Here is a 24980-nt window from a genome sequence, read left to right as displayed (position 1 = left end):
AGCTCAAGTCCAAGTGAATCAAAGACCTCAACATAAAGCCAGATAGTCTCAATATAATAAAAGAGAAAGTGGGAAAGAGCCTTGAACTCATTGGCACAGGCAGAAATTTCCTAAACAGAACCACAATAGTTCATGCTCTAAAACCAAGAATTGCTGAGCCAGACCTCATGAAACTGGATAGTTTCTGTAAGGCAAAGGACAGAGTCAATAAGACATATTGGCATCCTACAAATTGAGAAAAAATAATCTTCACTAACCCCATATCTAATAGAGGGTTAATAACTCAAAATATATAAATAACTCAAAAAGCTTACCACCCAAAAAACCAAACAACCCAATCAAAAAATGAGGGATAACATTTGAAATGTAAAATAATAAAATTATCAATACAAAAAAAAGAATCTCACTTCCCATGTAGTTTGTGGTTTTTGCAAGGATTTGATGGTTCCCAGTGAATGATCTATATTTGCTTTTAATTTTTTGTTGTGTATGAAATATATAACAGTTATTAAAGTGTAAGAGCATTAGACCCATAGATTTTCATAACTAATATTATTAGATATAAATCTACACTGAGAAGACATAGACTTCTATGCTTGTAGATTCTGGAGCATAAAATGTGTATTATATCAGCTAAAATGTTTCTGATCTAATTTCATTATCTACACTTTTACTTAGTTTCATTATTTGTCAGTGGAAACCTAAAGACAATGTAGCAGATTATTCTGTTCAAGGATGCAATAATGTATTTCCTATCACGCATGATTAATCACAATACAGTAATTAAATGTTTTCTAGGGAAACCTGATACAAACCTATAGCTTAAAATATCTATTATGCATAAATCATTTGTGAGAAACACCTTTAATGAGAGACAGTCTATTGTCATTCTTTAATACATTTGTCCTAAAATAGCAACAAAAACACAGACTCAAAACCTTTATCATAAAAAGAAGTAATTAAAAAATTATCTAGTTTATTCTAGTAATAAAAGTAGGTTGAATGTAAACATAAATTTTCTGTCTTTTCACTAATCAAATTATAAGCCAAGTTGACTCCACTACTTCCTCGTGGCTCTAAGTTGAAATGTATTCTGGAAAATATACATAAACAGTGACACAAACTGGGATATGGCAGTGTTTTCTCAATGCACTTTTTGCTGGTAAACATTTTCATCTTTTACCTCATGGATTTAAAATTACCACAGCTTGGTGTACTTCCTTTAGAAGAGAAGCCTTATTTCTTTTAATCTGCTCTTTATTTAACGTGCTATATATTACTTGAGTTAAGTTTCTTTTTCGTATACAATGAAACAGAATACCAGAGAGCCTTGTGAAAGTACACCCTGGCAAATATTATCTTGCCTTAGTCATATTTCAGACATTATCATTAGTGAGTTGCCGTAGTTTATTTTAACTTTTTCTTTCACGATCTTGTTATGACCTTGGGCACGAATACGCTCATTAAAAATTAAATTGCTTATTATAGCCTAGCATCACTTTCTTCTTTGATCAAAAAACACAATAGGTTTTCTTGAGTGGGTTTACCTGAGAAATATTCTTAGAACAAGAACAAGAAGTACAAGCTTAATAACCACAGAGCTGAAACAAAAGTCAAGGAAATGCACAAAGGGGCAAAGTAAACATTTTGGGAAGAGAATATAAACTGTAGATTCCTAGCATAAAAAAAAAAACCTATCTTTTTGGCTCATTAAATACCACTACTTAAAAATACAGTTACACGTTCATATGCATAAAAGTATGTTCTACAGCTAGACTTCTTCTCTCCCTGGTAATGCATTTACTTTATGTAGTTCCTTTTCCCTGTCTGTTATCAGAGACTAGAGCCTACCCATAATATACACTTGAGCGATTCTGCTGCAAATGAAATCATGTAAGTGGCAATGTGAAGTAACTCCTAATTTTAGTGGCTCAATGTTTGGAAATCTTGAAATCTCAAAGCAGTTCTTTCAATGCCGTGGTTATGTTTTATACTTGCCATCTCTGTAGCTCTTTCCTTGCAGATTTATTGTGGTTTCTTTCAGCATGGGCATGGTAATAAATAAAATGTGGACTGGATTACAAAAATGATTTTCAGCAATTACGTATGCAATGTAGTCAGAAAATCCTCACTTACAATGAATCTCCACCATCTTTACAATGCCTTGAATTGTCTTGAATCTGATTTTGTTTTATTTATCGAAAAATAAGTTCCTCTCTTATACAATACATCTCGACCAGTTTCCCATTCCACTCCTCTAACTTCTCACCCCAGTTTTCTCTTCCCCAGATCCACTCTCCTCATTTTTCCTTCAGGAAAGACCAGACCTCCTAGAGATGGCAGCTAAACAGGGAAACAAACAAACAAACAAACAAACAAACCAAAAAAACCAAGGCACAAAAAGATCAGTAAAAGCCATAAAGCCATCAAGTTCAGGCAAGGCAATCCAATATGATGATAGAAGACCAAATGGAAGTGTTAGAGTGAGAGATACACCAGTCCCACACTTCAGAGTCCCACTAAAACCACCAAACTATCCATAACAAATGCAGAGAACTGAATGTATACCCATGGGAGTTCATTGCTTGCTACTTTAGTCTCTGAGAGTCCATATGAGCTTAGTTGATTTTATAGATCATGGTCTCCTGATATCCTCTATCCCCTGATTCCTATCAATTTTCTTCCCCCCTTTCCATGGAGTTTCCAAACTCTGAGAGGAGGGACATTAAGGATATCTCCAATTTAGATTCTCTCTCTCTCTTCATAATGCTTGGCTCTGGGTCTCTGTACATGCTCCCAGCAAAAGGAAGCCTCTCTAATAATAACTGGACAAAACATTAATCTATGAGTATAAGAATATCATTACCAATCATTTTTCATCTTTTTTATTGTTGTGTTTTCCATTCATGTTTGGTTCTACTACCCCCAGGTCTCTGGGTCATCAAATCTGGCTCCTGGTCACCTAGTCAGTGTCGGTCCTGGACTGCCTCTCATGGAGTGAGCCTTGTTGTAGCTGACACTGGTTAGCTACATGTACATGTTCTATAGCTTGTTTGACTCAGCACATCTTGCAGGAAGAACCTCTTGTAGGGTAAGGGTTTTGTTGTTGGGTAGATGTCCAGTCTCAGCAGCTGGGGCTGAATTGTGTGAATATATGAATACACATCTTGCTGTGTGTAATGCTGTCCTTGTGTTAGATGAACGGAGAAAGAGACGCTTTGCACATTGATTATGTTTAAATGATGGAGTAAAATGAATTCCTTCTAGAAGTTAAAATTTAATCTCATATGAATAAACACATTATTAATATTCAATGGAAGTTACTAATTGTGACAAATACTTCTGTTCCTCCAAGATGCACATCTGAGGATGCTGGTGTTCATAATACCATCTGCAAGGACATGAAGCGTGGCTCCAAAGCTGAGGGGACAAAATGGTTGCATAGAGAAAGCCTGTCTCAAATGCAGCAGATGTAAAGAGAAACAAAACAAAACAACACTTAATTCATAAATCATTTTTATAATATAAAATCATTTTAATGTTGAGATAAAACCAGACAAATTAGTCAGTGAACCATTCAGCAGTTACCTTGTGATTAAGAATTTCTCAAAACAGAGAATAGTTATTCTAAAAAAATGATTATATAAAATTCAGGAGATAAATTATATTTCTTTTCTTGATAACTAAGTATAAGGTTTTGCATTTCTGATATAAAACAAAGAAACAAGAACAAGACAAATATGATCAATTTGGTTTTTTAATCTGGCTAAATGAACTCTCAAATATATTAGGAATACTAACTCTGTCTGGCTTTGCATTAAATGCTTTGATTGTTTCTACTCTCTTTTAATATATTTCAAAGGCAAAATATAATATATAACTATTTTATCCTGTATAACAATTAATAAATAAAATTTGATTAATTTTTATGAAAACATTTACCATAGAGGACTGAGAATAAACATGAACCACTTAGAGAAGACTGGGTATGTTGGTCAGTATATGTTCTTATATTTGCTGTCTATAGACTTCATTTTGATACAGAGTTGATATGTTTTTAAATGGATATTTTATGTATTTACATTTCAAATGTTATCCCCTTTCTGTCCTCTCTCATGCTGCCTCTGCCCCTCCCCTTGCTTCTATGAAGATGTTCTCACTCCCACCTCAACACCCTTGCATTCCCCTATACTGGGCAAACAAGCCTTCACAGGACATGAAGGGCTTCTCCTCCTATTGATGCCAGACAGTGCCATCCTCTGCTACATATGCGGCTGAAGCCATGGGTCCCTCCATGTGTACTCTTGGCCTAGTACTTGGTTTAGTCCCAGAGAGCTCTCTAGGGGTCTGGCTGGTTGATATTTTTGTTCTTCCTATGGGACTGCAAACCCCTCAGCTCCTTCAGTCCTTTCTCTAACTCCTCCATTGGGATCCCAGTGCTCAGTCCAATGGTTGGCTGCAAGCATGCATCCCATTCAGAAATGTTTGATGATCACTTTAAGAAAGTACGTGAAACTGAATTCTGAGCCCTCCTTTGCACTTCCCCTTTATCACATATTAGAGCCTGGATGATGGAGGGTTTAACATAACTACATTATTTGGAAATTAAGCAGCCATAATCTATAAGGGATATTCTGTGTGTTTATAAACAACATTAAAATTTCATTTCTACTTGATACTTTTACTGCTAAAATATCAATTAAAAGAGTTATATAAACCATTTTCAATGATATCCCAGCAAAAATTATACTTAAGTTATTTAAAAGTTTGGCAAAACTCTGAAAATACAGCAAACAGTTTTGTCTCTTTTTATAAATTTTAAACCCTCCCTTGAACCATAATTGTATACTTCTCCTTTAAATCTTTAGATAATTCAAAAGAAGGGAAATGATGGAGAGTCTCATAGCTTTGACCTATGGCTTTTGAACAAAGGTGCCAGTGAATTTACCCTTCATTGTGAATTTACCACTGATTATATTAGTGGCCTGAGCCATAACCTCTGGACTTCTCTATTTGTCATCTAAATTATCGAACTAATAATACTTCCTGGGATGGAGAAAATGAGCTATATTTTTGTTTTATCACAAAGAAGAAATATTCAAACGAGAATATATATAATTTATTTTAATATTATATGTTTTTATTTAGATGCTCAAAAATTTAAAACAAAACAAATTCCAGAAAAGGCGTGTGGATATTAAATTTAATTATCATATTCATATTACATGTTTTAACATTGTATCATTTAAAGATTTTCTCCCCACTGAATGCACATCCATATCTTTAATATTGCATCTACCTAAATTTAAAAATGAAATAAAGACTCTCATGATAGCTCCAATGCTTTAACCTTGTATCCTAAAACACTTGGGGATATTATATTTGTAAATTTAAAATTTTCTTGGGTCTTTACAGAATGTTATACTCATAGTTTTGTTTTTCATTTTCAAATTGACTATTTTAACCCAACTTCTTTAGAACGTAAATACTCAGTTATGTATTATGGAGGAGAGGTGAGGAAGAATGGGGAGAAGTAAAGGAGAAATGAATCTGTATCAGAAACCAACTTGTTTTCAATAGGAGTCAAACAAATTAAAAAATAATAGTCAATCTCTATCTTAGAAAGCACGGCACCTCTCTCAGCAGTAGAGTGAAATATTTGAGATGTGTTTCAACTTGTACATCAGTTTATTACACACATTTAAAAGCAGCTTTATGGTGGAACCAGCATTGACATTATCTTAACTTTTCAAATCCTTATAATATGCTTTACAATAGAATATTTATATGGCTAATATATTACTATATTGATATATGTGTTATAAAAAGGCAAGACACACATGCCAACATGCACATACACACATATATATTGAATCATAATATATGAAAAGAGCTCTCATGTCCTCTATCGTCTAAAACTACTCCTATTTAACACGAGTAGCTACTTGAAGTTCCTCTTCTCTCACTTGACACAACTCTAAAGATTTATCACTACATAGCTCACGTCAATCACATTTTTTCTCTGTTTTCCACTTTATATTTTTGAATCATAGGCCACACTGTAATCTACTTAGACTTAATGCCTATTTTGATTAAACCTCTGAATATTATGGAGTGGGATATATCCATTCTTTACTAAAAATTTTTCAAGGACGTCTTTAAACCTGACACAAGTCCCTAGTGAATCACGGCTCTCCTCTGTAAAGGCAATAAAAGCAAAGAGCAAAAAGGTATAGCCCATATTTACAGTGGCACTTAACATTGGATGCCTCATGCAGACTGTTCATAGAAGGAATAGAGTTTACCGCATGTGACTATTTTTACTCCTATTCCCTTTAGGTGGTGTCTTTCTAAAGACTGCGGTGGTAAGGGCATCCTTCTAATTCCTTCGCTCTGTAGCATGAGGTTAGCATTCATTTCTAAAATGAGATTCCACTTCACATCTGGGAGAATTTTACACTTGGTCATATGAAGGCCAACCTTTATGCCAAGACAAAAAAAGGAAGTCAGATGGGATTTGAACTAAGTAACCCAGATGCCCTAGCTTTGAAACTTCTCTTTTATTCTAGAAACATAGTACATCTCTGCCAATTTAATTTCTCCAGTTTGGCTTAAGCAAATGTAAAGATACAACCATAGCAAAATGAGAGTCATACCTAGTTTTGTGTAGATTCACACACCAAGTACATTAAAAGTGAAAAGTGAATATTGTGATAATAACCAAATTGATATTGAAAATGTTCTGTATAACTAACAGAAATATTTCAAAAGGAAAAATTCTTAAGGTAATTTCTATTGAGACTCTACCAAAATAAACACTCTCTTAAATTTTTAGATTTTAAAATTAAATTTTATGTAAAAATATACCCCTTATTTGCTTTTACTAGAGTTTGAATATTGGACACAATTATGGTTAGGATGTTTTCTTTCAAACATGCCCCCAGAGGCTTCTCCACTAATTCTGAAGGTGTCATGATAGGTCAGGTCATCCTAGTGTCTGTGGATTTTGGGTTCTACTTAAGAGTTTAAAAGTACAGGAAAGAGGACAAAAATCATGATTTTCTTCTTACAAAATAAACTAAATTCTCCTCTTTTAAAAGGAAATTTTGTCTTAAAATAAGGTGTAGATTCATTCCACTTGCTGAATACTAGTGCTGCAAGCAATTCTATGTGCAAAACGATTTGCTATTAAAGAACCAGGTACCAAAATACCATACAGATCCAAAGAAAATCTGGGAAATGTACTTGTGTTGAAATGAAAATAATATTGCTGAAAAATTCCATTTTACTTGTGTCATACAATAACAAACCCAATTAGTAGTGAAAATCACACACTCATGTTTAATTGATTTTTTTAATCAAAATGATATAAAAATTAGTAAGTAATTAGTAAAAGTTACAACCTAGGACATCCTACAATCAGAAAGCAATACTAGTAAATGTTCATAGAACTTTAAAAAATTGTTGTGACATGGTGAATAGGAAAAAAATCAATCTATAAATATTTGAAGTAGCTCAGAGAACTAGTGAAAAGCCAGGGAAGTTCATGTTATAAAACCTGACTGAAATCACAGGGCACAAATTGAGGCAGCTGGGTGAAGGTATGCAGAGAATGCTTTTCTGGAATTACTGGGTCACTGTCAACTCTGCACTCAGTTCCAGTGCAGAGGCTAAGGGAGCATGATAATGAATTGAAGAGCTCTTAAGACAAATTGTTCCACAGTTAGGATCAATTGCTTCTCTACCAGATGACTTGAGTTCAGTCCCCAGAACCCACAGCAGGGGACTCAGTGCAACCTGCAATTCTGCTTCCAGATGATTTGAACCCTGCTCCTGGCCTCTGTGGGTATCCACACATGTATGTGCATGATAAATAAAACTGACAAGCTCAAAGACATGAGTGTAAATAATAAATAAATAATTTTAAGCCCAGTGTTCTATCATTATATTATATTTATCATTATGTTATAACCCTTTTATATTATTATTGTGGGCAATAGCATACCACCCTTGTTATCTCCTACTATAAAGACATTGACAGAAAAGGCATCAGGCAAAAATCAAACCAAACCAAGACAAAAAGCAGCAGCAGCAGCAACAACAACAACAACAACAACAACAACAACAACAAGAACAACAACAAGTCTGCCTATTGTGGAAGTTCAGAGGAAATTTTCTTAAAGACATAGGACTTGACTGTTAATAACTGTCTATCTGCCAAAATACTCTTGGTCAAAATATACAATGTGGTAAATGTAATATTAATTATTCTCTTTATGCTATTTTAATTCAACCTAACTTTTGTTTATATCTCTGCTGCTCATTAATGATATTAATGCTATTCAAATAATCAAGGACCATATTAAATAAACAAAGACTTGTTTATTTCAGTTCCATTTGAAGATCTTTAATTTTCCTCAAGCATCTACATTTTATGCACAAGCTAGATGAAGAAAAATAGCAAAATAACGATATACAGAGACAAATAAGCTGCATATATAAAACAATATCTATTTGAAGTAATATTTTTTTCTAAATTTTCATATTATGGGTTTGAGAAAATTTTCTTGTGGGATTTTCAAGATATAAGAAGAAAACTTTAAAATTCTTAAAACTGTGTTACATAACCTGATATTTGATTATATATGCTTTTCATTTCTAAAATGAAATTGGGAAAGTATAAAGACTCATGAACTTCAATTTCTACAATGTATCTTGGTATCTGGCTGCTGTAATTCTCACTTGCACCAAACATCGTCTTTGGAAGGACATTAGCTGCTCAAGGAATTAACTTCACTGAGAAGTAGCCTAATAACCTTTGACAGAAAGTAATTCACTCTGTAATGCCTATTTTTTATTTTTGTCTACCATATAGATTAAAATTTTTGCAAGATCTATGTCTCCCACCACTGCAGAAATAATCACTGACACCTGAAATGCTGACAAGTGCTTACAACTTGAAACAAAAATCTATTGACTTAGCTTACCTTTCAAGGACATGAACTTTTCTAAAGACCTCTGCAAAGCAAAAGGAAAAGAAAGCAGAAATTCTTCAGGAAATGAATCAGAGACCATGAAGAGAACGCTTCTCCTTAGACCTTGGAGAAATGTGTCATCTAGATTCAAAAGTAGCACGGAGATTCTTTTAGACTACAATAATAAATTCAGATGGCTTAAGGATTAGACCAATTTTTCCCCAGTTCACTGTTCAGTCTGCACATGACCAAAGCCATTGTCAGTCAATTGTCAAAAAGGAGTACTATTTTAACCCTAAATATCCAAGCCACATTTTAGGCACACACACACAAAAAAATTACTTTATCCTTAAAATGGCCTTTCACAGAAACCATTTCAAATACAGTTACTGCATTTGTACAGACACAGACAACAGCCTTTTCATTTATTTTATGAATATAGTTTTCAACCTTTGTTGTAGTCTAAAATATGAATTATTGAAATTCTTGAAAAATACAATATGCCACTTGAAAAACAGCTTAAGTTCATCTCATTTGAGAACTATTGTGATGTGACTTTATTAATTTCTCAAATGATGAATAGTATTTATCTTCATGACTCCTGAGAAGTGCTAGGATTATAATATAAATTTGAATTAAAAGGGAGAACAGAATGGAAGTGAAGCATATTCATCTTTATTGGGCAGTTGGGGAAATCTGGTTGTTGTTGAGGAAAGTGGTATACAAAAATTTTGACTCACCTGAATTATTTCAGTGACTCAAGAATCAACAGCCAGGGACAAGATAAAGACATTTAAAGAGGATCCTAAATACCACTCAATATTTAATGTTAACTACATAAAATCAGTTTAATGGAGAAGATGGTGGATATTGGTGATAAGAAAATGAAAAATAAGTAAATAAATTATCCTGTAATAAAGTTTCATATGTGGTTACTCAATATGTAATACCAAACTGAATTATTGTAGTTAGAAATATGATGAAAGATAATATTTTACATTTTCATAGATATTAATGAGAGGTAATAAATTACAGATTGTCATATAATAATTATTTTTGGTTTTTGTATTTGTATGTCTCTAATTACTGCAACCATCCAAGTCCTGTTCTATTCTGAAGACAAATAGTGTGAATTGAGCTACTGTATATATGTGACTTTATTTTTACAGTATTTCATTTATAATATAAGGTTTGTAATGCTTTTCAGACTTCCACCCCAAAGTAATTTTCTGACTTGCCTGTATGGTTACCAATTTTATAAGAAATTGTAATAAATGGCAAGTGCTGTTTACCAGAAGTTCAAACAGTACAGAAAAATGTTAACAGTTAACCTCTTAAATATTATTGAAATTTGATGTGTTCATCAGAAATAATTTTCAAAAATGAATATGTCTTACATAGCCTTATATAGAGAAATTTTGATCCAGCACTATATAATCCTTGCTCTGGCAAGGGATCCTACCAAAAGACCTTCTAGGTATGTGTGTTCCCGATGGAATGCAGGCCTGCCATGCCCCTTTTAATCACTAACTGTGTAGGTGGCAAGGGTAGTTGTAGAAGACTGTCATGTTTTCAAATAACATCTGTTTGAGGGACAGATAATAATTGAATTGGGGGGAGATTTGACAGAATGAGTCAGAGATAAGATATGCCAAACTCCCATGAGAACAAGTAGCAAATACAAGCAGTACAAGGTGAATTCAAGTCAATCAGTTTGGAATCAGTGCAGTCCACGCAGTTCCTCTGAGTTCAGTGGAGTGGAGTTGGGTTCATTTCCATGTAGTCAATGCTGTTCTGTGGAATACAGAGGATTTGCCAAGCAGAGCAATTCAGTGAGAAGCCATGAGAAACCAATTTGAACCAATCAGCTTGGAGAAGAGCTTTAGTCATCCAGAGTCCAGAAAGATCTAGAAAAGGTGAGCTTATTCAGTTCATAAGCCTTTGAGATGGTGAATAAAAGATGCTTTGTATAATCTTATGTCTAGGGACCTCTATGATATGCTATGGAACACATATCAGTACTCTTGGCATATATTTGATCACTATGCCTGGCATGAAGTTGCTTGGTGTGAAACTGTACAAATGATGGAACAAGTGATGGCTTGTAGACTTTCAGAATTGAACAAAATTCCTAGTATGTTTCTCCTAAAGACATTACAGTTTGGAAGAATTGTAGAAAAATCTTGGTTCAATCTATAAACTTCCCTCTTCAAATTAGGCTTTTGATTACTTTTATTATTTTTAACTCCTCCTTAAAAATGCCACAGTGAAAGTCTTGTGTCCATCATTTAATTATATAGAGAATGGAAATCAATAGTTTCTATATACAAGATCTAGTCACAGGATCTATGAATTCAGACACTGATGCACCATCACATTTTACTACATCCCTCCTGTCTTTATAAACTGTCTGCTGATGTCAGCCTAAATATGAGATTGCTCATCTACAGCGAGCTGTTTTCCAGCTAGTTTCTTCCAACTGTGGAATATCAGTAGGATATTGGAACAAACAGTTCTCTGATTCAGTTTTGGTTTTCCTTTCATCTTCTTGTAGGCACGGTGTAATTGGAGAGCCGTGTAAGTAGGATATGAGTACTGGACATACTGTAAGGTCCTCTCTTGTCAACTATTACTGCATTTCTTTTGCAAACGAGAGTTACTATAATAAGAATTCTCATCTCCAAGCATATTCACTCCATTTTCTTCCTTCCCATGCCTTGCCTGTTGTTTTTTCTTTACTATAGATGCCAAATTATCATGAGAACAGATTCATCATGTATCATATTCTATGGCTATAGCTCTAGTTTCTCCTTCACCTTGTTGAAGTAGAGATATTATCTCTTAATATGACCTCCTCTTACTCAAATTATTAATATAAAATTCAGAATCCATCTTCCCTCAATATTGTTTCCTCTCCTTTTCTCCTTGACAATTGCTTGAGATTTTACATATTGTTTGCATACTACAACATTTTCAAAAAGGTTAATAGATATTAAATTGATTTCATATTTTATAAAAGCTCAAGTGATTACCATCTTAGCATTCATTATATTTTTTGTTGTAATGATCTAGAACTTATATATCACACTCAGCAATTCATTCCAAAGCAAAACTATCTAGATTGAATTCTCCATGTGTAAAGTTAGAAGGTTGTAAAAGGAAGAAATACGTGTTCTTTGTAATACAAATGTGAAGGAGACCAAGACAAGTTAAAACAGGGATAATCTGTGTATGAGAAGTCAATAATGTGAGAGAACATGGTGGAAAAATCAACTAACATGAGAAACATGTTAGCAGTCACTGTTACTGTTATTGTATTTCAAAAGGGAGAGAATTTTGATTCTTAAAAGCTATAAAATTTTCTCCAACTGCCAATTCAACTGAAAAAAAAATCATGGTGACTTCCGGATACTGCATTGTCACAGACTGAAGCACAAATGTGAATAAGAACACGAACTCAAAAATTCAGAGCAACTGAACATATGGAGTGTTTCTTGGAGGGAGAAGGTCGAAGGGCAAAGAACAAGAGATTAAAAAATATCCAACTAACCAGACAAAAATGAAACAAACAAACAAAAACAAAATGAAACAATAACAAAAACAGCAGCAGCAGCAACAACAACAACAAAAACAACAACAATAACATTTTTCCTGGGGCTGAATTTCTACAAATTTCACTCAACCACTACCAGTGATTTTTCAAAACAGATTTTCAAAATTATCCACAATTTTTAGTACTCAGATTGGATGTCTTGGCTTATACACACGAAACATATATCATGCCATTGAGCAACACTCTCAGCACTTTTGTAGAATCCTGATTAACACATGCACACACACACACACACACACACACACACACACACACACACACACGCACACACACACACAGGAATGTTTGTATTTGTGTGTCACATATGTGCACATGTACATTTAATGTAAGAACCTATAGAAAGACTAAATGACAGTAAGAAAAATACTTTCACAATCACTTATAGAAAAAAATGATTTGAAAGGATTTGAGGGAATACAGAAAGCTTGTGGTAATAAATTATTCAAGATAACAGTAGTTTTAGGACACTTATAACTTATTTTTAAATACCAGCCTGGAGCAAAGCTGCATATCAAAATATAGTTAACTGTTTGCTTTGGGCAGAGATTATGCAGTTAAAGTTTAATATCAATTATGCCATTTTTCTTAATTTCATATGCATGTACACTTATAATTCACCTAGTCAATAAAAAGCATACTAATTCCTTTATCCAGATAAGTGCGTTTTTTATGCTGTGAATTCCAGTAAATATAAAGTTGCTTCTTGTGTAGCCATTAGTAGAATATAGCTTTAGATAAGTTACTGTGTATCTAAAACAGATCTTATTTCTAAAAGCAATGTTTTCTGTTTTTTCCTAAATGTTTTTTGAAATCTCCAATTAACCCTCATATTTGACCTCTAACATGAGATGCATATAGAAAAGCCTTCAAGGCACTGATTAATTGGCTATGCAATTTCTAAGGTAGAGGTTTGATAAAAATACAACAAGTTTTTGCAAATAGGCCTGTCTCTGTGTAAGTGTGAGATTTCTGTCAATGGCTAGGTGTATACCATTACAGGAGAACTTTCTAGTTTTCTCTTTGAAATCAACTTCAATGTTATGTTATTTCAATTAGCAAATGTATCAATATCTATCTTCCAGTTTATATACCATATTAAAGAGGCAAGAAGGGGTTAGAAACTTAACACTGTTGTTAATTTTACTCATATATATTTCTTCCTGTTGTTTGGGGGGCAGGGAATCCTGAGTTTATTAATGGTGACAAGACTCAAGTTTCAGGACATGTTGTAGAGCCATGAGATTGGTAACAACTTGGCTGTGTGGAAGAAGGGAAGAATTTTAATAAATTCTCAGGTCCGACAACTGAGCTATCAGATGACTGGCACATGTTTTACTCTGATGGAGTGAGGGATGAATTATGTTTTTATTTGGCATCCAAAGTATTCATTCTACTTAAAAACATATTACATTGATTTATATTCCAGTCCTCCCCTCCTTTCTCCTCCCACAGCTCCTCATCCTATTCCTTTTCCTCCTTGTCTCCAAGAGGACGCCCCCTCCACCTGACCCGGGGCCTCCAATCTCTAGAGGACTAAGCACATATCACACTGAGGCCAGGCCAGGCAGACCTCTGCTATGTTTGTGCCAGGAGCCTCAGATTGACTTGTGTATGGTCCTGGTTGGTGGCTCTGTCTCTGGCAGCTTCCTGGGATCCAGGTTAGTTGAGAGTGGCGGTCTCTCTATGGGTTACCTTCCCCTTCAGCTTCTTCAATCCTTCCTCTAATTTAACCATAAGGGTCCCTGACTTCAGTCCGATGGTTGGGTGCGTCTGTCTCAGTCAGCTGCTGGTAAGGCCTCTCAGAGGACAGCCTGCCAAGGTTTCATCTGTAATCATATCAGAGAGCATCAGTAATAACGTCAGGCCTGGGTGTCCCCAACTGCATGAGATAGTAAGTAAATGTGTTGTCACTAGAAATGCTGATTGTTAGGGTTTCATTAGGACAAAATTTCAGATGAGATTGTTAAGAAATGATATGTCTTTTCCTGCATATATTCCATATGTTTTCAGTAGTTCTTAGTTAGGTTTTATTCATAATCATAAACTTAACTTTGCAATCCAGCTAGACTTGAAGGGGAAAAAAGAAAATATGGAACCCAAAGAAACTCAGTGTGAGAAGTTACAGGGTATTGGGTGCAGATCGGGTGGTAGCTCTCCTGAGCTACAGAAGGAATGGTTTGATATGTAAAATGCCCACAAGAAATTAGAGTTGGGCAAAGTCGGAGATGGTGATCTTCTTGCTGGTCTTGCCCTTCTTGGACCCAAAACACTCCATGGCTTCCTCAATGGTCGTGCCTTCTTTCACCTTCCCAAAGACCACACGCTTGCCAACCAGCCACTCAGTCTTGGCAGTGCAGTAAAACCTGGGAACCATTGTGTTTGGTCCAGTGTTTGCATGGACAAGATGCCAGGACCTATATGCTTCAGAATGAAGTTCTCATCCTTAAATTTCTCTCCACAGATAGACCTGCCACCAGTGCCATTATGGCACGTGAAGTCACTAGCCTGTCACATGAATCCTGGAATAATTCCATGAAAGGAGGAACTCTTATAGCAAAATCCTTTCTCTCCAGGACTCAGAACATGAAAGTTTTCTGCTGTCTTTGGAACTTTGCAAAGAGCTTGTGGCCCAAGGGCTTGCCATCAGCAGTGATGTCGAAATACACGGTGGAGTTGATCATGTCAGCAGCAAGTGGCGAAAAGTGACAGTGGCGTCTGTCTTATTACACATATTTTTGATTAAACATAGCAAGTCTAGGCGAGGTGTTTTATGATGCTGGATTCAGAATCAATACTATTGTTTGTTAATAGGAAAGAGCGTTTGGGACTAACAGTACCTAATGTGCTATCAAGGCAGAAGATAACAGTTATGCTTTGCTTATTAGGGAGTAGACAGGGATAAAAAATTCTTTGCCAAATTTGAAACAGAGATGCTGGAGTGCTGTATACAGTTGTGTGTAGTCTCAACAAAGAGCCTGACCCAATGTTACTGAACTCTTTGTAAGCAATAATAATAGTATGAAGATAGTCCACAATTACACCTAATTTGTAATTCTAACTGTAACATTGCACATTTCGCAGGAGGCTCGAAGGATATGGCATGCAGAGAATTGAAGTTCTCTTGTGCAGGGTAGAGGATATAAAAAGCCATGATTAAGAAACACATAAAAGTGAACAAATCACCTTTCCCACTATTTATAAATGCAACCATGCAAATTTGAAAACACGCAGAAGTGATAGGATCTATCAGGCCAAAGGCAAACAGGGTGTAACAGGAAGCTTGAGGGTGGTACGCTTGCCGACAGGAGCCTAGCATGGCTGCCCTCCAAGAGTCAGAGACAGATACTAGCACTTTACCGAGGGACAGAAGCTGGGGAATTCTGTGGTTGAATTGGGGAAAAGCAGGAAGAAGCTGAGGAAGAGGACAATCCCATAGGAAGACCAGCAGTCTCAACTAACCTGGACCCCCCGAGATCTCTCAGACACTGAGCCACCAACAGGTAGCATACATCAGCAGATAATGAGGCCCTCGACACATATACAGCAGAGTGTGAACTCAGAAAGGATGCACTTAACCCTGAGAGATTTGAGATCTCAGGCAGTTGGGAGGCATGGCAGGGTAAAGGTGGGGACATCCTCTTGGAGACAGGGGGAATGGGATAAGGAACTGCGAGAGGGTTCAACAGGTTGGGGTGATCACTGGACTGTAAAAAAGATTAAATGATGATGATGATGATGATGATGATGATGATGATAGAATCACAATGAAATAAAAATCAAAGGCTTGATATTGGAGGAAATAGAAGAAATAGAAAAAAATGAATTTGAAATATTTACTTTTTCAATAGAAGTCCAACTGTAGATAATAGACAGAATAAAAATAAACTGTCATTTCAAGGTTTAAACTCAGCATTTTTATATAAAGTTTTTTTTCTAAAAAATATATTGCATTAAATAAGCACTTACTGTAAAGATAAAAAGGAAAAAAGAATATACAGAAATAGTTAAAAGGTGAAGAACGAAATTACAGCATACCTGATTACTGTAAACAAATTATGCAGAAAAGAAATACATTCACTACCCTATCATCAGCATTCATTCAGGAGGATTTTATTTTTCCTATATCTTTGAAAAATATGGAGCAAACAGTGGTAGAAAAATTGTTTCAGTGTAGCTAGAATTATATTGCTAAGAATTGCTCAGAGGACAGTAAAAGTTCTGGTGTGTCATAGAAAGATATAACTAGGAAAAATGTACAATTTAAACATGGAAATAGAATGGTAATATTGCTGATGTCATATTGAAAGTTTTCATTATGATGGTGAACCTTGGATTTTATAGTATGTAGGAAACATGAAACCCATCCATAGAGAGGTAACAAAACTGTTAGGATAAAGAGCAGATGGAAGAAATCATCATGTAGAGCCCGGAACACATTAGGGAATGCTTGGATTCATCTGTGCTGATATTTGTGCAATAATCATCTAAAACAAGTGTTTGAAAGGTGAAAACTATAAAAATATTTCTAATATGATTTAAGGATGCATCCCATATAGGAGAGGTGAACATTTAGAATGTTTGGAACTCAAAAGTAAACCAAAAGTAAATAGAAACACAGAGTATGGTTCCAACACCCATGACCATTGACAGACAAGTCAGAATACAAGTACTGCAAACATGTAATGAAAATACAAACATAATCAGTCAAATATATGAAAGTAATGTTTCTATGTCACTGAGAGTAAGAAGTCTAAATAATCATAGCACGGAGATGCTATCTGAATGCATTACAGATCAGAACAAAGGGATAGAATCTTCAAACTGGATTATGTATTGTATAATTGTATTGTTTGGCTATATTCAATGTCTCAGGAAAGGCAGAGGCACTGAGTATTCCCCAGAAATTACAATTCTATATGTAAACATGTACATGAAAAGAACTGTACATGTTTATGTACAGAATTGTAATTTATAATTATTAAATTATATCACTGATATTAATGTGAATTCATATTCATCAGTATCTAAACAAATGGGTTAGGCTTGCTATAGAAGAGTGTATGGTAAAATGCTGAATTTAGTCTCAGTGAACTAGAGTTAGCTGTGAACTAGACGTTAGCTGTACTATAACCCCAGAGACCCAGATGTAAGAATACTGTCTTCTTCTCTTTTGTAGAGCAGTAGAACCTGGCACACATGAGACTCTTGGTATAATCATTAACATGGGATAAAGTAAAAATTAAATGAAAAAAAAGGTTTCTATAATTTTCTTAGTAAAATAATGTCTTATTAGTTTTCATGAATGCATGAAAATAAAGGCATATAGAAAGTATATATGACAATTGTAAATTGAGGTGTTTTCTGTGAAATGACAAATACTGCTTTTCATAAGACAAATGAAGAATTTATTCTATCTGTATGGTTTAACTTCATTTAAAAATTTAAACATAATCCATTGTGTATAATAAATGATGATTTGTAGCTAGACTAGCTCTCTCTATCCATGTCTTTAGCATGTGAAATATGCCATGGTGAAGGTGAGGACTATTTCAACAGTATATTAAATCCTGAAAATGAAGATTAGGGATGGTTTTAGTGTCCAGATGAGCCCAAATATCAATTAGATAGGTAAGAAGTAGCTATACGATATATTTTTATGTAAAGATAGTGATTTCTTGTCACTATGAGCATTTCTTAGAATATAACCTCACTATTGACAAATTCTATTTAATCTTAGGTATTAGTGTTTTGTGTGTGTGTGTATGTGTGTATATGTGTGTGTATGTGTGTGCATGTATGTGTGTGTTTGTATGTGTGTGTGTGAGAGAGTGAGAGAGAGACAGAGAGAGAGGCAGAGACAGAGAGAGACAGACAGAAAGACAGACAGACAGAGACAGAGTTGCAGAGTCAGAGAGAGACAGAGAGACAGACAGAGGCAGAGGGAGTGATAGAGCGAGACAAGGAGAGACAAAGACAGAGGGAAAGAGACAGAGTGGTGGGGAGAGATTTGACTCTGACTGCGGAAGCCTGCGGTGGCCAGAAGTAAGCAGAAGTGAAGTCACACCCTCTGGAATTGGTGATGCATTTGTTTGTGCACACTCCCCCACCCACCATGAATGCTGGGAAACACACTCAAGTTCTCCGTAAAACGGAGCTTGCTTATTTACTTATTTATTTACATTTCAAGATGAATTTTTTTTATCTTGAAAAAGGCTCTTCAAGTATTTTTAAACCTTCATGTTTAATAGGAAATATTTCACAGAATGTAAACTTTAATAATAGCAGATGGACATTTTTCATTTTACAATGCTTATACTTCTTAAAATTTTCTTTATTTCTGTAATATTAAAACATTAAAATGTTTCTAATGAGTGAATTCCTTATTTTAGCCAGACTGTATTTTTTTCCTTAAGTTTGTACATATCCACTTTCTGTCTCTGTCTCTGTCTCTGTCTCTGTCTCTGTCTCTCTGTCTCTCTCTCTCTGTCTCTCTCTCTCTCTCTCACACACACACACACACACACACAAATCTTGTCTCTTATTACAGAACTATTAATAGCTACTCTCATCAGTGGTAAAATATCTTTTCCAATTATTCAATAGTAAAATACCTACACTCTTAACTCTCATTAACTAATCATGATGACATTATCTGATGACTAGAAAAGCTTGAAGTGGCATCTTCTGTGCTTATAAATTAATTTTATGTTGAAAACAGAAGCTTTAGTAACATTCAGTGACTGTGATCATTAAGATGATTCAGGGATGAGGGTACAAACCTTGGGATGGTGATTATCTGTTTCAACCCACAAGATAAAGTGTTAGAAATATTTTCAAATAATTGGGTAGTTAAAAAATAGTGAAAAAATATTTCATGATGTGTAAAGTGGTGTTGTCATACTAAGAAATAAATTCCTCAAAATTAGTAAAATTTTGAGGATTAAAATAGTTTTCTTTTGGAGAAGTGTGGCTGCATAGTCAGTGATGTCATTCTAACTAAGGAGAAAGACATTAAATGAGAAAGAAGAAAAGACAGTGTCATATGCTTACCACGAAGCATTCCAAACTTGTGCCTATAGTAAAGAGAGGGGATACAGTACCAATATATGTCTCTAAAATCTTCCACTAATTGGTACTATTGGTGAGCAACTCCTTCCACTTTGGTAAATTCCAGAGTAATATTGCAGCATATACACATACATGCTATATAATATTTTTCATCCATTATTCTTGGTCAAAAATTGCTTTTTATATTATGGCTATAGTTAATAATTCTAGGACAAATATGGGAATGTGGAATTTTTTAGAGTTAATTGTACTTGTTTATATATAGCAATGGAATTAGTTGATAATATTTCTCTCTTAATATTTGAAGTCTACAAATTTTTTACTAAATAACTACAAAAATTTACATTTTCTCAGTAGTACATGAGTTTCTTTTTTTCCCTATGTCTCTGAAAATAACTTCTATTTATTGTCATATTCAATAAGATCCATCATAAAGGACGAGTGGTGATATGTCATTTGCTTTTGAATTACATTATATAGAAGATTTAATTCTGAGTTTAAAAAAAGACTGTATTGTACAATGTAGGTTTTTGTATTTTACTTCTCTTGTGTCCTGCGTGCGACTTCCCGCCGGCAGGAAACAGGCGGGTACATAGAAATCCTTACTGTGACTTTATTAATCTTAGTAGAGGAAGGGCCGGCCGCGCCAACATGGCGCGCTTATAAACACCCTAGTGTGGCGCATCCACACCTGATTGGTTGCTTACCCATGATCTCATAAGGTACGCCCCAGAGTGGGCAAAGACCTGGCACGAAGGCACTCTGGCACATGCGCACAGTTAACTTCTTGAAAGGGAGCCGGCTGGCGCTGTGAAGGCTGGCGCCATCTTGTAATGGCGGAGGCTATCCTGGCCTTCCACTTGGGGCGCAGTGGAAGCCAGCGCCATCTAGTGGTGGCGAATGTTATTGTGGCCCTCTACACTCTTGAAACTTATGTTTGGTTTCACCTTCTTGATATTAAGTGTAGTGTAATTTAGCTACTCTCTAAAATACATACTTCCTTGTTTGTATAAAAGTATTATTGTGGTGAGTGTGTGTTGACATGCTTCCACATTGTTAAAGTATTTTAATGTATCTCATATCCACTGATATTTTCATTCTCATGGTGGACCTATTAGAAAGAAATTGGTTTTCCTTATAGAAAGGACGCGAAATGTTATAACATTATGGGAGTACTGATTAATATTTCCTTTTTTACATGCATTTTGGGATGACCATGTATACTTCAGAAATATAAAAAAGAGCTGCCTAATAATGGCAGACAAGATGCATGGACTGAGAAGAAGATCAGATTTAGAACTGACCTACAAATTTACTTCCACAGGCTAAATATGACCCACTCAGGGTCAAAAAGTGTCATCAAATTGTGCATAAGCATTCCAAATTTGCACTGATGATAAACAGTTGAGACACAGCATAGAATTACTGAGTAATTTAAATAACCTATTTATTGAAACACACATTTCCAAAGTGGTTATACCACTTTGTAATCCCACCCACAATGGAGGAGTGTTCCTTTTCCTCCACATCCTTGCCAGCATCTGCTGTCACAGGAGTTTTTGATCTTACCCATTCTGACTGGTGTGAGGTGGAATCTCAGGATTGTTTTGATTTGTATTTCCCTGATCACTAAGTATGTTGAACATTTCGACATTCCTCAGTTGAGAAATTTTGGTTAGTTCTGTATCCCATTTTTTTTCTTTTATTGGTATTACATTTTAAATGTAATTTCCTGTCCCTGTTTCCCCTCCAGAAACCAGCTATCCCATACTCCCTCCCCCTGCTTCTATGAAAGTGTTCCTTCACCCACCCAACCACTCCAACCTCACTACCCTGATATTCCCCTACACTGAGGCATCAAGCCTTGACAGTACCAAGGGCCTCTCCTCCTATTGATGCCCAACAAGGTCATCCTCTGCTACATATATAGATGGAGCCATAGATCTATTCCTGTGTACTCTTGGCATGATGGTTTAGTCCCTGGGAGCTCTGGGGAGTTTTGTTGGTTGATATTGTTGTTCTTCTTATGGAGTTGCAAAACTCTATACCCCATTTTTAATGGGGTTGTTTGATTCTTTTGGGTCTGACTTCTTGAGTTCTTTGTATATATTGGATATTAGCCTTCTATCGGATGTAAGGTTGGTAAAGATCTTTTCCCATCTTTTGCTTGCTGTTTTGTCTTGTTGAGAGAGTCACAGAAGCTTTGTAATTTTATGGGGTCCCATTTAACTATTGTTGAGGGGAATGCCAGAGTAGGGAGGCAGAAGGGAGTGGGTGGGTGGGTGTGGGAGCACCCTCATGGAGACAGGGTGTCGGGGGATGGGATGGGGGTTTCCTGAGGGAAAACAGGAAAGTGGGATAACATTTGAAATGCAGGTATAGAAAATATCCAATAAAAAATGAAAAAATAGAAACACATTTTAGAAATGATTTATATTTTTTTGATTTTTATATGCTACATGTAAGTAGAGGAAAATGTTGAAAGTTTTTTTCCTTTAATTTCATTATTTATTTATTTACACTCCAGATTTTATTCCCCTCCCAGTCCATCTTCTGACTATCCCACATCTGATACCTTCTCCCCACCCACTTCTGACTCCATGAGGATGTCCCTACCCTATGCACCCCACCAGACCTAGCATACCTGTAACTGACCAACTTATCCCTCAATACCTATTAACCTTCTGCCCTTGCAAAGATCTCGTACTCATCTGTATCTTTTTGTCATGTTTTGTGATCCACTGAATATAACTAGGACCATCAAGAGACCATGAATTTGAATTCTTGGTTGGATCCTAAAGAACTCACCAGTAGGTCATTGATAGTAAACAACTCAGAGGTTAAAGAAAATAGGGACTTGACAGAGTCTCCTTAACTGATTTTTTTTTTTAATGCAGGTAACCATAATTGTTGTAAGATAATGAGTACACCAGTTGTATAAAACTAAAGAACAGTCTTCCATAGTCCTTTAGCCTGTCTACTTTACCCAACCTTTGAGTTTAGCTCAAATGTGAAGACCAGATTTCACACCCAGCACCTGTGAAAAATAAGCTTTATTATCTTAAAACGCTTGTAACTAGTGCCCCAAAGGACTCAGATGCTCACTTCAGGATTCTAGGCTTGTAGCTGTGTGAGACTATGTATATACACTTGTGCATAAACACAAACACGCATAACAAACTAAAATTTTAAAAATAAATTACTTTCATGAAGTAGTATACTTTGAAAGTAAAATCTTGTTTCATTTTCTGTGATGTCATGGTATAAAAATCTCCTATCTCATCCTGTTACCTTGGACAGGACCCTATTGTCATTTTATGTCTCTTGTTTTTTCATAAGGGAAAGAAATCATCCACACTGCTTCTGCTGACAGTCTTTTCTTACATGATGCAATGGAAAAACTTTGGACTTTCAAATGCTATCCTCTAGCCTGTGTGCTCTGGGATCCATATACTTACACTGTGGAACAACCTTATGCTGGCTGACAAGTTTCCATTCTTTTAATAAAATGTAAAAGTGCAGTTCAATGTTATAGTCACATAGGAGAAACAGAATTTCTTTAATGTTAGTATACTCTTTATATCTTAACTATTGCCACCCCCTACTCTACTCCAACCAACAGAATTCTCTGCTCAAGATATTTTGCTCTGCCTATGAGGCCAATGTTCACTACATTTCCAATTTAATAGCGGATTTCCCATCTCCACCCAATGTAGTTAATGGTCTTACGTGGACCACACAATTTTTTTCAGTACTTCCATGTTTCTAAGTCATTGTTTTTTCACTATTTTCTGATGTTACCTGTCTGATTCCACACACTGAATCATTTCAGTCTACCATTGGAAAGTCTTTGCTCTCTGTTTATAAAAATAGCCCACTGTTTTCCAGACAATTTTTGATTCTACAAATTATAAAATTATAAACCTAGAATCATATTTAATCCATTGACATTAAAGTGGGATCATTGAATTTATAAATTATAGCTCCATGATTACATATTAAAGGACATATTTAAATGTGAATCTGGTTGTCAACATTACTGTTTTACAGTAATATCAGAACAAATTAAGCTGTTACATTTGTATGTATCATTCCTATTTTTTTGTCTTAATTATGTCACAATGATCTGACCTTAAATTGATGAAAATAGAGACTAGAATTGATGGCTAAAATTTTTATAACATATCAATAAAAAGAAGGAGCAAGGATCACATCAAATTTTATTTAAAGTAATTTCTGCTTCTCATCCCACTCATACTTAAGGTAACAGTAGTTGTTTTAGGCACACTTTTGATATAGTCTCCATAGTTTTCCCATGAGTTATCAAAATAGGACACTCAAAAATATTATTAACTATTAAAAAGAAATAAAGTACTCTAACCAACAAGTACCATTATTGTCCATAAATAGAATATTGGCTACTAAATTTTAGAAATTTAAATTTAATATTGTCTTCTTCTTTAGCCTTAACCTTTGTTTCTTTCTCTCAAGCTCAGTAACCAAAGTGACTTGATGACCTTATCTTTAATAAGATAGAAATTATAGTCTCTGTAATAAAACTTAGCTCTTAAAAGGTTCTGATCAAGGTAGTGAAAGAGAGAGAGAGAGAGAGAGAGAGAGAGAGAGAGAGAGAGAGAGAGAGAGAATGTAATTAGTGAATTCAGTTTAAAACCCCCTCCCTGAACACACACATCTACCATTGACACACATCTACCATTGTTTTGTGACAAACTTCCTCAGGGGATGCAAGTCACAGATCTCCTCACCTCAGAAGGAAGAAGAACATTTTCGGGTCAGTTTCAGGAATACCAGAGAGGAATTACTAACCGGGACAAATATGACTCAAAGACAAAATATCACAAAAGCCCAGTTCAGCATGGATAGGAGCTCACAAAAACTGGTGCCTGGATCACAGTGAAGAACTCAGTAAGTTGGAGATTGTCCCATGCAATAATTCGGGCCTAAACTGTTTCTAGGTAGCTCAGCTGCTTTCTGCTTCGTCCAGACAGCTAGCCATGTCTCAGAGTTCTTAAATAACTTTGCTCGTTTGAGAAATTGCATGGCTTTGTCTCAGAGGGAGGAGCCTAATGGATCTCATCAGTTTCAGGGACTTAAATAGCTGTTTTGAGTTGTTTAGTGTTCACCTTAAGAAACTTTCCTGCAGAGTGGAATGCTTCATATCAAAGGAAACTGTTAGACAACAGCCATGTTTTATATATATAGTATACTTTCAAAGAAAAAATGAGTTACTAAATCATAGTACGGATCCGTGCTTGCTGGGTCCCCAGCAACCCCGGCAGCCTTGAATTCTGCCCTGTCCTCTC

General features: G+C 35.3%; 1 protein-coding gene and 1 pseudogene; both read right to left on the bottom strand.

Moving 5' to 3' along the window:
- The window catches only part of Erich1 (glutamate-rich 1), a gene marked incomplete at its 5' end in the record, with an annotated part of 52793804 nt that overhangs the window by 34389258 nt on the left and 18379566 nt on the right, over window positions 1-24980 (bottom strand).
- Window positions 14792-15269, bottom strand: LOC108353100 (peptidyl-prolyl cis-trans isomerase A pseudogene; annotated as a pseudogene).

This window comes from Rattus norvegicus, chromosome 16 (assembly GCF_021556685.1).
Source record: "Rattus norvegicus strain SHRSP/BbbUtx chromosome 16, alternate assembly SHRSP_T2T, whole genome shotgun sequence".
Classification (NCBI taxonomy): domain Eukaryota; kingdom Metazoa; phylum Chordata; class Mammalia; order Rodentia; family Muridae; genus Rattus; species Rattus norvegicus.
The sequence above is the reverse complement of the archived record's forward strand: the minus strand, read 5'-3'. Positions and strand labels throughout refer to the sequence as shown.